General features: G+C 34.3%; 1 pseudogene; it reads left to right on the top strand.

Annotated features, from left to right (window-relative positions):
- Nucleotides 1–7,659: 7,659 nt before the first annotated feature.
- On the top strand, nucleotides 7,660–7,778 carry LOC112480372 (annotated as a pseudogene).
- The last annotated feature ends 2,421 nt before the right edge of the window (nucleotides 7,779–10,199 follow it).

The following is a 10,199-nucleotide window of genomic DNA, read 5'->3' as shown; positions in this document are numbered from 1 at the left end:
TTGACTTGGAATCTTTGTAAAATATCATTAAACATAAACATGTAGATCTATTTCAAGGCTCTTTATTCTGTTCCATTGCTCAATATGTCTATATTTCTATCAATTCGATAGTATCTTAATTACTATAGCTTCATAATAAGTCTTGAAATAAGACAATGTAAGTCTTCCTACTTTGTTTTTTGTCAAGAATGTTGTTGCTATGCGAAGTCCTTATCACTTCCGTATAAATTTTTGAATCTGCTTGTCAATTTCTGCTGGAATGTGAGTAGGGATTGCAATGACTCTATAGATCAGTTTGGCATAATTGGCATCTTAGCAATGTTGAGTCATATAATCTATAAACATGATATATCTCTCTTTTACATCTTTAATTTCTTTCAGCACAATTTTGTAGTTTTCAGTATACATATCTTTCACATCTTTTCATCAACTTTGTTAAGCATTTCATATTTTATACTCATACATTATATTACTTTAATTTTAATTTGTGAATGCTTAATACTAATGTAAAGAAGTAAAACTGATTTTTGTATTTTGAACTTCTATACTGCAACCTTACTGAGTTCCCTTAGTAGTTCTAGTGGATTTTTAAAAATATATTTAAAAATTTTTTTAAATGTAGATTACTATGTTGTTTCCAAATAAAGACAGTGCATTTCTTCTTTTTAATTTGGACACCTTCCCCCGCCACCTCCCATTCTTTTATATTGTCTAGAACCTTCAGTGTCTTCTCTGGACTATGATATCCCAAAATAGGAGTGGTGAAAGCAAACATCCTTGCCTTGTTCCCAATACTAGAGGAGAACGTTTTCAGTCTTTCACAATTAAGTATGATGCTAGCTGTGTGTTTTTGTAAATGTAGGTTAAAGAAGTTCTCTTTTCTTTCTAGTTTCCTGAGAGTACTTATTATCATTAATGAATGACTTAAGATTCAAAAGTCAATTAATGTAACTCAGTCCATCGGTAGAATGAAGAGCAAAAAAAAATCTTAAACTTACATAATCATTGCAAAAAATGCAGAAAAAGCATTTGATAAACTTCTTCACATACTCATGATTAAAAAACTTATCAAACTATGACTAGAACTTCCTTAAAGTAGGAAAAAGTATATACCAGATATGTATTATCTGTATAATCATCATACTTTATGATATTTTTATTGAACATTTTTAATGTATTAATAGATAGGGAGAAAATAAAGGGGCCAATAAATTGAAGATTCAATGAATTAGGAGGATTTGTATACTGGGAGTAATTAAGGGAATGAGATGAAAGAAAAAGTGGAAATCTAAATTTTTTATCTAGGACCAATTCTAGGTGGTGACAAATCAAAAAATGGATTACAATTTTTCTGCTGCCCAACAAAGCATAGAAATTCCATCCAAGGCTGTCTCTGTTGAGTCTTCAGAGTCGTGCTGTGCAAAAGCATTTTCTCTGATGATGAAAATGTTCTACGAGTATATTCTCAGATGCGGTAGCAACTAGGTACGTGTGGCTATCGAGCACTTCAAATGTGGCTAGTATGACCAAAGAATTAAATTTTTTATTTTATTTAATTTAGATTTAAGGGGCCATATATAGTTAGTTTCTACTTAATTGGACAACATAATTTCAGAGCATCAATATGTACCATGGTTGAGGTGGAGCAGAAGGTTTCACAGAGATTTCACAAAGTTTCACTTAAACCACTCCTAAGGCTTTCGTCTTTAATCTATCTCTTTCCAAGACTTGAAATATCAATTCATGAGGCTGTTAGGAAAAAGAGGGGATAGGCAATGCTCTATTACTTCTATTTTCTTATATTATTTCTCTTTTTCTCCTCTTCTCTTTACTTTCCCCTTCATTTCCTGCTGTCATTCAGGATCAGGGATCAAGCACACTGTCAGAAACACTATAATCACTCAATATGTAGCAGCTATTATAACAGGGTTTTTAAAATTATAAACAATACTGCAATGAACATCTTTTTACACAAGTATTTAAATACATCTATGAGTATTTCTGTAGTATACTACCCTAGAACCAAAATTACTAATTCAAAGAGTGTAAACCTTTCAAAACTCTCTTTTCAAATTACTTTTCAGAAAGATTCTATCAATAACAATTCCTCCATATATATTGCTCCTCTCAATTCATATCTATCAGTCACATATATATTTTTTTCAATCTTGGACAATTAGTTGCAAAATGGAAACTCACTATTGTTTCATTTTACATCTATTTGAGCATAGACCATATTCATGCTAATTCCATAGAACTACTCGATGGAGTTCCATAATCTATTTTGTATGATGTAGATATTTCTTCCCTTAACTCTTTCTAGTTCTCTTTGCCCCAAATTCAGAATATTTTTCATATTTAAAGGGCAAAAATTTGTGTCTTATTTAATAGCACCAGTATAACATTTGGTTTTCTGTAATAGAAATCTTAATTAGTTTTAGTTTCTTGTTATTCTTAACACTACAGACTATAAACTAAATATTTTTTTCTGAAAATTCCAACTTTCTTAGAAAATTCTCAAATTGTTTGCTCTCACATAAAATAACCAAGACTAGTCACAATCTCCCAAATTGTCTTTGGAGCAACAGAAATCTCTTGTCCTCAAATCTTGCTATCAAATGTCTCCTAAAATTTCCTTTGCTTCTTTGAATCATCTTGCCTATTTTCCTCAGGCCTCTTTAAGTGTGCTCTGTGTCCCAAAGATGCCTTCATGGCTTCAGATGTCTTCTTGGATATCTATAGCTGCCTTAAAAATTTTATAACACAACATGCTGGCTAGTTTCATCAATCACTCCAGAAGCTAGGACTAGAAAAAGCTGGAAGGTTTGGGAGTAAAGAGGTCCTAGGTGGACAGAAGCTGACATTATGCCTACTCATCAGAAAAAATACAAAGATCCAAGGAGAAATTACCTGTGTAGTACTGAAGATTGTGAAATTCTTCAGCCAGTAGGTGGAAGCAGACTCTTATCTGTAAAGATGGATACTATAAACAGTTCACAAGGCCCAGTAGTCATTTAGCACTTCTCGGCAAGAGTAGCTTTCATTTTCTAAGAATCAGCTATTTCTTGGGCAGTATTTATGCAGTTACTAATCCCTATTCAAAAGAGATTAGGAGCCTTCACAAATTTAACCCATGCCTAAGGCATTACAATATTTTTCCATGCAGCTTCACGTTAAGTGAAATAAACATAATAACAAAAGAATAAAACATCATCCGAGTAGTTTTTAATACTAATAAATTAATCATATTACATGGTAAAATGAATTCTGTTCTTGTTCTATCCTCCCAGAAAGACAGTGCTGCTTGCATTAGGGGCAGGAAGGCAGGACTGGACTTGGAAGGGCAAATCCACAGCAGCAGGGGAGTAAGGGGAAGTTATACATGATTTAATAATGGAATAATGTGTCTTGTGCAGGCAGGGATATATCTGTGATGTTTGCTTCAAAGGCCAACACAATTCTGGCTACATAGCAGCTATCCATTGAATAGTTGTTAAATAAATGGTAAACGATTAAATAGAAGTTTAAATGGTGTCTCTTCTCAGGATATAAGAGCTCAGTAGTGTCCCTTTTCAAATATGGATAATATATAAAAGCAAATTGAAGGACAATGGATAATGATGATGTGGAGGCTGAATAAGGGGTCCCAAAGATAGCTACGTCCCAATCCCTGGAACCTATGAAAGTTGCATTAAATGGCAAAATGGACTTTGCAGATGTGATTGTTAAGAATCTTAAAATGGGGAGAGGATCCTGAGTAATCTGGATAGGCCTTAAATATAATCAGAAGTGTCTTTTAAGAGAGAAGTAGAGGAAGATTTGACTACAGTCGGAAGAGAAGATGATGTGATGATAGAAGCAGAGATTGTAGCTATGCACTTTGAACAAGAAAGGTCACGTGACAAGAAATACAAGGTTACTAAAAGCTGAAAAAAGGAAGGAAACAAGATTCTCCCTTCAGAGCTTCCAGAAGGAACCAGCCCTGCTGACACTTTGACATTAGTCTAGTGAAACTGATTTCAGACTTGCGACCTCCAGAGCTTTGAGATAATACATTTGTGTTGTATTAAGCTGCCAAGTTTGTGATACTGTGTATAGTAGCAACAGGAAAATAATACAGGTGGTAACTGCCTTCTTCATCTCTCATCTCTATTCTCGATCCTAGAAGTTGAAGGAATGGGAGGTATGGAAATAGCAGGTCAAAAAAAGAACTCTGGCTTGTAGGCACACATCAGTAGTAACAGATGCCCCAGGCTAGAGACTGTAGAATGTTTGAGAAAGAATCAGAGCGCCCCCATCATGAGAGTAACTGGATTCTTTGACATATGGTAAAGTGGGCATGAGGGTAAGTGATGTCCAAGTACAGACATGGCACTTGGCAAACTCCCAGGCAATCCAGGCCCAGATTTAGAATGGCAAATACTCCATTTAAAAGCACACAATAAGGAACACTCATCACAAGCAGAATTGCAGTAAACTACATGATTTCAACATGGCCAGGGTTCTGGCAGGGTGTTATGGTTATTGTTGCTGTTGTTTTTTAATATGTTTTTGAATAAGGCAAAACAAATGCACTTGTTAGCCTCCTGAGTACTTTTATGTCTTGGAATTGGAATCTTTCACTACCAAAGTATTTTGTTTATGAAGCATGGAGTATGTTCCAATCGCATTGGCTTTAGGCATGAAATAAATCAGTACTTGGATTTTTAAAGTATGGAGTTAATCCAAGGCAGACATGACCTAAAGCTCTGTTAACCTAAGATTGAGTGTTACTGATGTTGGAAGCTGAATGTTAGAAAATGTAGTCTATTAAAAAGTCTTATGTGTAGATGAACCAGAGTAACCTCAGCAGTAAAGTCCAATTAACTGTAAATAATACCTTAGGAAAGCCTTGCTGTGAAAGAGTCACTCATGTAAAGCCTATGTAAAAAGTTTATTAGCTTACAGTATGTGATATCTACTTACACATTTCTTAGCAGCAATTTGATTTTTTTTTCCCAACAGATAAGAAGCCTTTTTTACTGAATTGTCCTGCCTCTCTCAAATCTGGGATATTTTATTCGGGTCATCGGGTGCTGCTCTTTTCCAGGTCCATTATAGTGGGGAATAACAACGATTCCTTAACACATTGTAGAACTTGCAGACAATAAATAAAATAGCAAGAAGATATATATTAAAGAGATGATAACTGCTATTGAGAAAAATAAATAAAGTTGATGGGATAAAGTGGAACAGCACATGCTCTTCAGAGAAGGCTTTCAAAAGGCTGATGTTTGAACAAAGAGAGAATGAAAGAGATCAAGTCCTAGGGGACAAGATGTTATAAGCAGAGGACTCAGGAAGTGCGAAGACCTTATGTAGAGGCTGCTTGATGTGTTGGGGAAACAGAAAGGAGGCTAAGTAGAGCAGGGTGAGTGTAGGAGGAATGGGAAGAAATGAGATCTGAGAGGTAACTGCTCTTGATTATGCAAGGCCTGGTAACATTAAATATATATAATGCCAAAAATTATATACTATAGCATGAGAGTGCTTTATTTACAAAGTTATCGAGGTTTCTCGGACCAATTTTTATCTCAGGTTAGTCCACCTTGGACTTCAAAGTCCTTCATTTTCAACTCAGTTTGGTCAATGACAGGTTTTGTTGGACAAGAGGTCAGGGCCCAGCTAGCTACCTCAGCACAGCTAATAAGTAAGTTGATTTTGTGTCCCTAAACCACTTGTCTCTTAACTAAGGATTTCTGAGATCCAGTGCTGATACTTTGATTACTATGGTAGTAGGAACTCTGTGTTCTTTGGTTAGCCCTACAGTCATTATAGGGGTTTTTGCAGGATGTGAGCCACCAAACTTTTTTTTTTTTTTCTCATGTCAATTGTTTTAGTCAGCCCTGAAATTTAGGCCAGAAAGAGAAAGAAAAAAAGAAAACAATAACATAGGTAAACTAATTTTGTTGCTTAAGTAAAGGCAAAAATTTTGGAACAGAGGCAAAAATTGGATTTTATCAAAATAAAAACTGAATATTATGGATATGGTACCCTATATCATATCACCATCTCTGCTAAGTTGGGGCTTTGAAAAAGTTTCAACCAGATAAGATAAATGAGCACTGGACTAGGCATCGAAAGATGTGGGTTTGAACTCCTGCTCTGCCAATATCTGACTGAATGAACTTAGAAAGTCTAGTAACTCTATAATCCTTTTATGGTCTCAGGTTTTTCATTTATAATCAGAAAAATATTATTGATCTTTTAGATTATGTAGAATTAAGAGGGTAAAAATGTATATGCTAAAATACTTTATAGACTCAAAAGAAATATGCAAAATTAAAGGATTATAGAAATGCCGCAAGATAAAATACATATTTAAATTGAAATTGAGTTTTTCTGGAAAAATTATTTATACAGTGCATCAAATATCCTACTTACTTAGGTAATAGAAAACAGTTCTTCATTATTGGTTGTATTTTTCTAGTATATTCACAATTTCTAAAGATTGAGACTACTTTTAGAGCAGCGGTCCCTAACATTTTTGGCACCAGGGACCAGTGCTCCTATGAGCATCTAATGCCTGATGATCTGAGGCAGAGCTGAGGTGGAGCTGAGGAGGTGATGTTACTGCTGGGGAGCGGCTACAAAAACAGATGAAGCTTCGCTCACCTGCTGCTCACCTACTCTTGTGCAGCTTGGTTCCTAACTGACCATGGACCGGTACTGGTCCGTGGCCCGGGGGTTGGGAACCCCTGCTTTAGAGCACTTAACCTATTTTTATTTTATTATTCTATTCCATTTTATTCCAGTCTATTCTATTCTATTCTTGCCAAATTCTTTCTGATGTAAATTCAATAAAAAATATATAAATTTCTGGAAGAATTGTATAAGGTGTGATTTTATTAATCCTGTTCTCAATTCCTAAATGAAGTTTATTTTTCCCATACCATTAATTAATTCATTTATTCAATATTGATTTTGTCATATGTGTCAGATAATGTATAAGTTAATACAAACTGATAAAAGAGTCTCTACCATAAAAGACTCCACTAGCACATTGCCTGGTACTATGGGGGTACTGCAAAGGTGAGGTCCAGGAGAAGACAAACAGAAGTGATTGAACTAAACCGTCAAAAAGAAATAGTAGTTAGCCAGGTTCTTGCTAAAAATGGGATGCTACTGCTCTACAGAGCTAATTAGAAATGCAGAATCTCAGACCTCACCTCAGAACTACTGAATCACAACTGCATATTAAACCAGATCCTCAGGTGACTCATGGACACAATAAAGTATGAGAAGCCCTGAACAGGGAAAAAGGGTGAAAGCGAAAAAAGGAGAAAACATTTTCTACATAGATATACATTCAGGAAACTGCATGTAGTACAGTGTGGTCAGGGAATCTAGGTGAAGAATTTGAGGTAGAGGTGTTGTGGGAGATGCGGAGGTTGTCAGGGACCAGATCCTGTAAGGTCACAGATTTTACCAAGGAATTCTGAGGTTTCCTGACAATGTTGGGAGGTGCTGGATGATTTCAAAAAAGCAGAATGTTATAAGTAGATTGTAATTGTAGATATAAATATTGACACGTATAATTGACATATATAAATATCACTGGGGTTTTTTTTTGACAAGAAAATATGACATAAGTATCAACTTTGAAAAATGGTGTTTTTAGTCTACAGTCATGCCACCCTGAACAAGCCTGATTCCATCTGATCTTGGAAGCTAAGCAAGGTTGGGCCTGGTTAGTACGTGGATGGAAGATCACCTAGGAAGACCATGTGCTGTGAGCGTAAAAAATAAAAAATAAGGGATTGTAAGCTGACAAAGTCCTTGCAATCTGTGAGGTCAACCAAGGGTTGCCTCATCTGAAAAAAAATAAAATATAAAAGGAAAAGAAAAATGGTGTTTTTATAATATTGAGTCTTCCCCATCAAGAACATGACTTATGTTCTTCAGTAAAATTTTATAATTCTTCTTAAAATATACATACCAAATATTCTTATTAGTTTACTTCTAGTCTTCAATAGTTGTGTTGTTATTATGATTTGGAATGTTTTGTTCTATTTTATTTTCTAAAAAGATTATTTAGGATCTTTTATTCTATTTTATGTGTAACAGATTTAGCAAAGCAGTTAATTGTTTCATGTTTATATTGTAACTGTCCTTTACCAAGTCTGTTCTTGGTTTAGTTTGTTCAGCTGATTCTTTAGGTGTTTCTTGGGAAGTGATTGGCATTTCTGTGAGAGTATTGACTCCCCTTTTTCAAAGTTGATGCTTCTTATGTCATTTTTTTCTAATCTGTTACAAAACCCAGTGATATTTATATATGTGATATATCTTAGAGTTTTATGGCTTCTAGTCTTATGTTTTAAGTCTTAAATTTAACATTTTAAATGTTTAATTTTACACAAATAGAGTCAATAGACTATTTAAATTTGATTCTTGGCAATTATAAAAGAGTAAAATAGTATCAGTGTGTTTGGATAACCAAATGCAGAATATTTTTCAGATTGCTAAAGAAGTAGCTATAACTTCCATATTGTTAGCAGGAAATAAAAGCAAAACTATAGTACATATAGCATATGGTAGAATAAAAGGAAAACATAAAGAAACAAAAAAAAATGTAATAAGCAATATAACAAAAGTAAAACCAAACATCAGGTAGAACAATTAAAGATCTTAATAGAGAAAATTACAGATACAATAAAAATAAAACCTAATTTTGTACTGTTAATAAATATCTAACCTGAAACAGAGCATAGAAATTACTTGTTTTAGAGGCATTATTATGTAATGGAAGAAACCAGCATTAGTTTGACTGCCTCCACTTTGGGGAAATCATTTAATACAATCTTAAAATGATATTGCTGAACCATTACTTATCTGAAGATTATAGTGAATCAGATGTTTATTTGAGGTACTAGTACACTCTAGGGGCCACAGCTCTAGAATAAGAAAATAAAGTGGCCCATTGAACATGGAGCCATTGTGGGATCACACATGTCAATAAAGGCTTTATGTTACCTCTAAAGTTTGGCCCTGGGGATGAGGAAATTTTTTTGACTTCTGAAATGGGGTTTGGTTTGTTAAATAAAAAAATATATGTGCTTTCTAAGGCATAAAAATCCTGTTTACTTCTGTCAAATGAATTTACTCATCTAAAATATCAAGGTTCCTTTTAGTAAATTCAATTCCCTAATAAACGATACCTTTTGATACTATACAACTGAGTTTAGTTTATATAAATCCACTGTCAAATTAATGGTTATGCATAAAAATATGCTTTCTTTTCATTGACATTCAGCGCCTTCATAAAAACATCATTTTATCATCCTTAAGGCCAATTTTTATTTTTCAAGTTATTCAGGAGTAAATTGGATAGAATTCTGTTTAGAAATTTACTTGCAAAGTAGTTATTTTTCAGGATGTTGCTACAAAAAAGCTTTGAAAAATAAAGAGGATGTGGGAGACAGGATGAGGAACCTGAATTTTAATTATACCTCTACAAAGAAAACTCTTGACAAATATACTCACTTATCCATTCAGTAAATATTTGTTATGAGTAAGACTGATATTGAGATGACAAAAAGGATTCCTGCTCACCAGTTAGTATGACACAGCAGGTCTGAAGTAGGCCTGCTGGAAAGAAAACATAAGTCTATTTTCATTGAAAAAACAACAGTAAAACACAAAATAACCTTGCATCACTAATTACAATAAAATGACAAAATTAATATATGTTTAAAGAAAATTTCTCTGCTCTCTATCCCCAAACTTTCCATCTCCAGTTTTTTTCCATTTATATTCACATAAAAGAAAAATTAAAAGGCTATAAACCATTTTGTTTGCACTACTTGATTCTTCCACTGTGTGAGTAAGGCTACTATATTTTTGAGCTGAACCTTTTTGTTGGATTTAGGTTCCAAGACACACCTCAAGTTTGAAGTACTGTTTGAAGTACCCTGTTTATTGTTCTGTTTGTTCTAACGGCTGCTTAGAATTGTGGTACAATTCCAAGACTCCCCTGGGATGGAGTCCACCTTAAGTCTGCTTCTCTTGAGAGGGCCAGGCCCCCTTGTGCAGCTGTGGTAGAGGAAGAAACACATAGTACATAATAGAGCTGAAGATTAAAGATGGTGAGCTGTAGCTAGTCATAGGAGCACCGGGAAGCCAGTGAAGAGGAAATAAATGCCTGGCTTGACTTTTTCAGT

The sequence above is a fragment of the Pteropus alecto genome, unplaced genomic scaffold (genome assembly GCF_000325575.1).
Source record: "Pteropus alecto unplaced genomic scaffold, ASM32557v1 scaffold103, whole genome shotgun sequence".
Taxonomy (NCBI): domain Eukaryota; kingdom Metazoa; phylum Chordata; class Mammalia; order Chiroptera; family Pteropodidae; genus Pteropus; species Pteropus alecto.
Note: the sequence above shows the minus strand (reverse complement) of the source record. Positions and strands in the feature narration are given on the sequence as shown.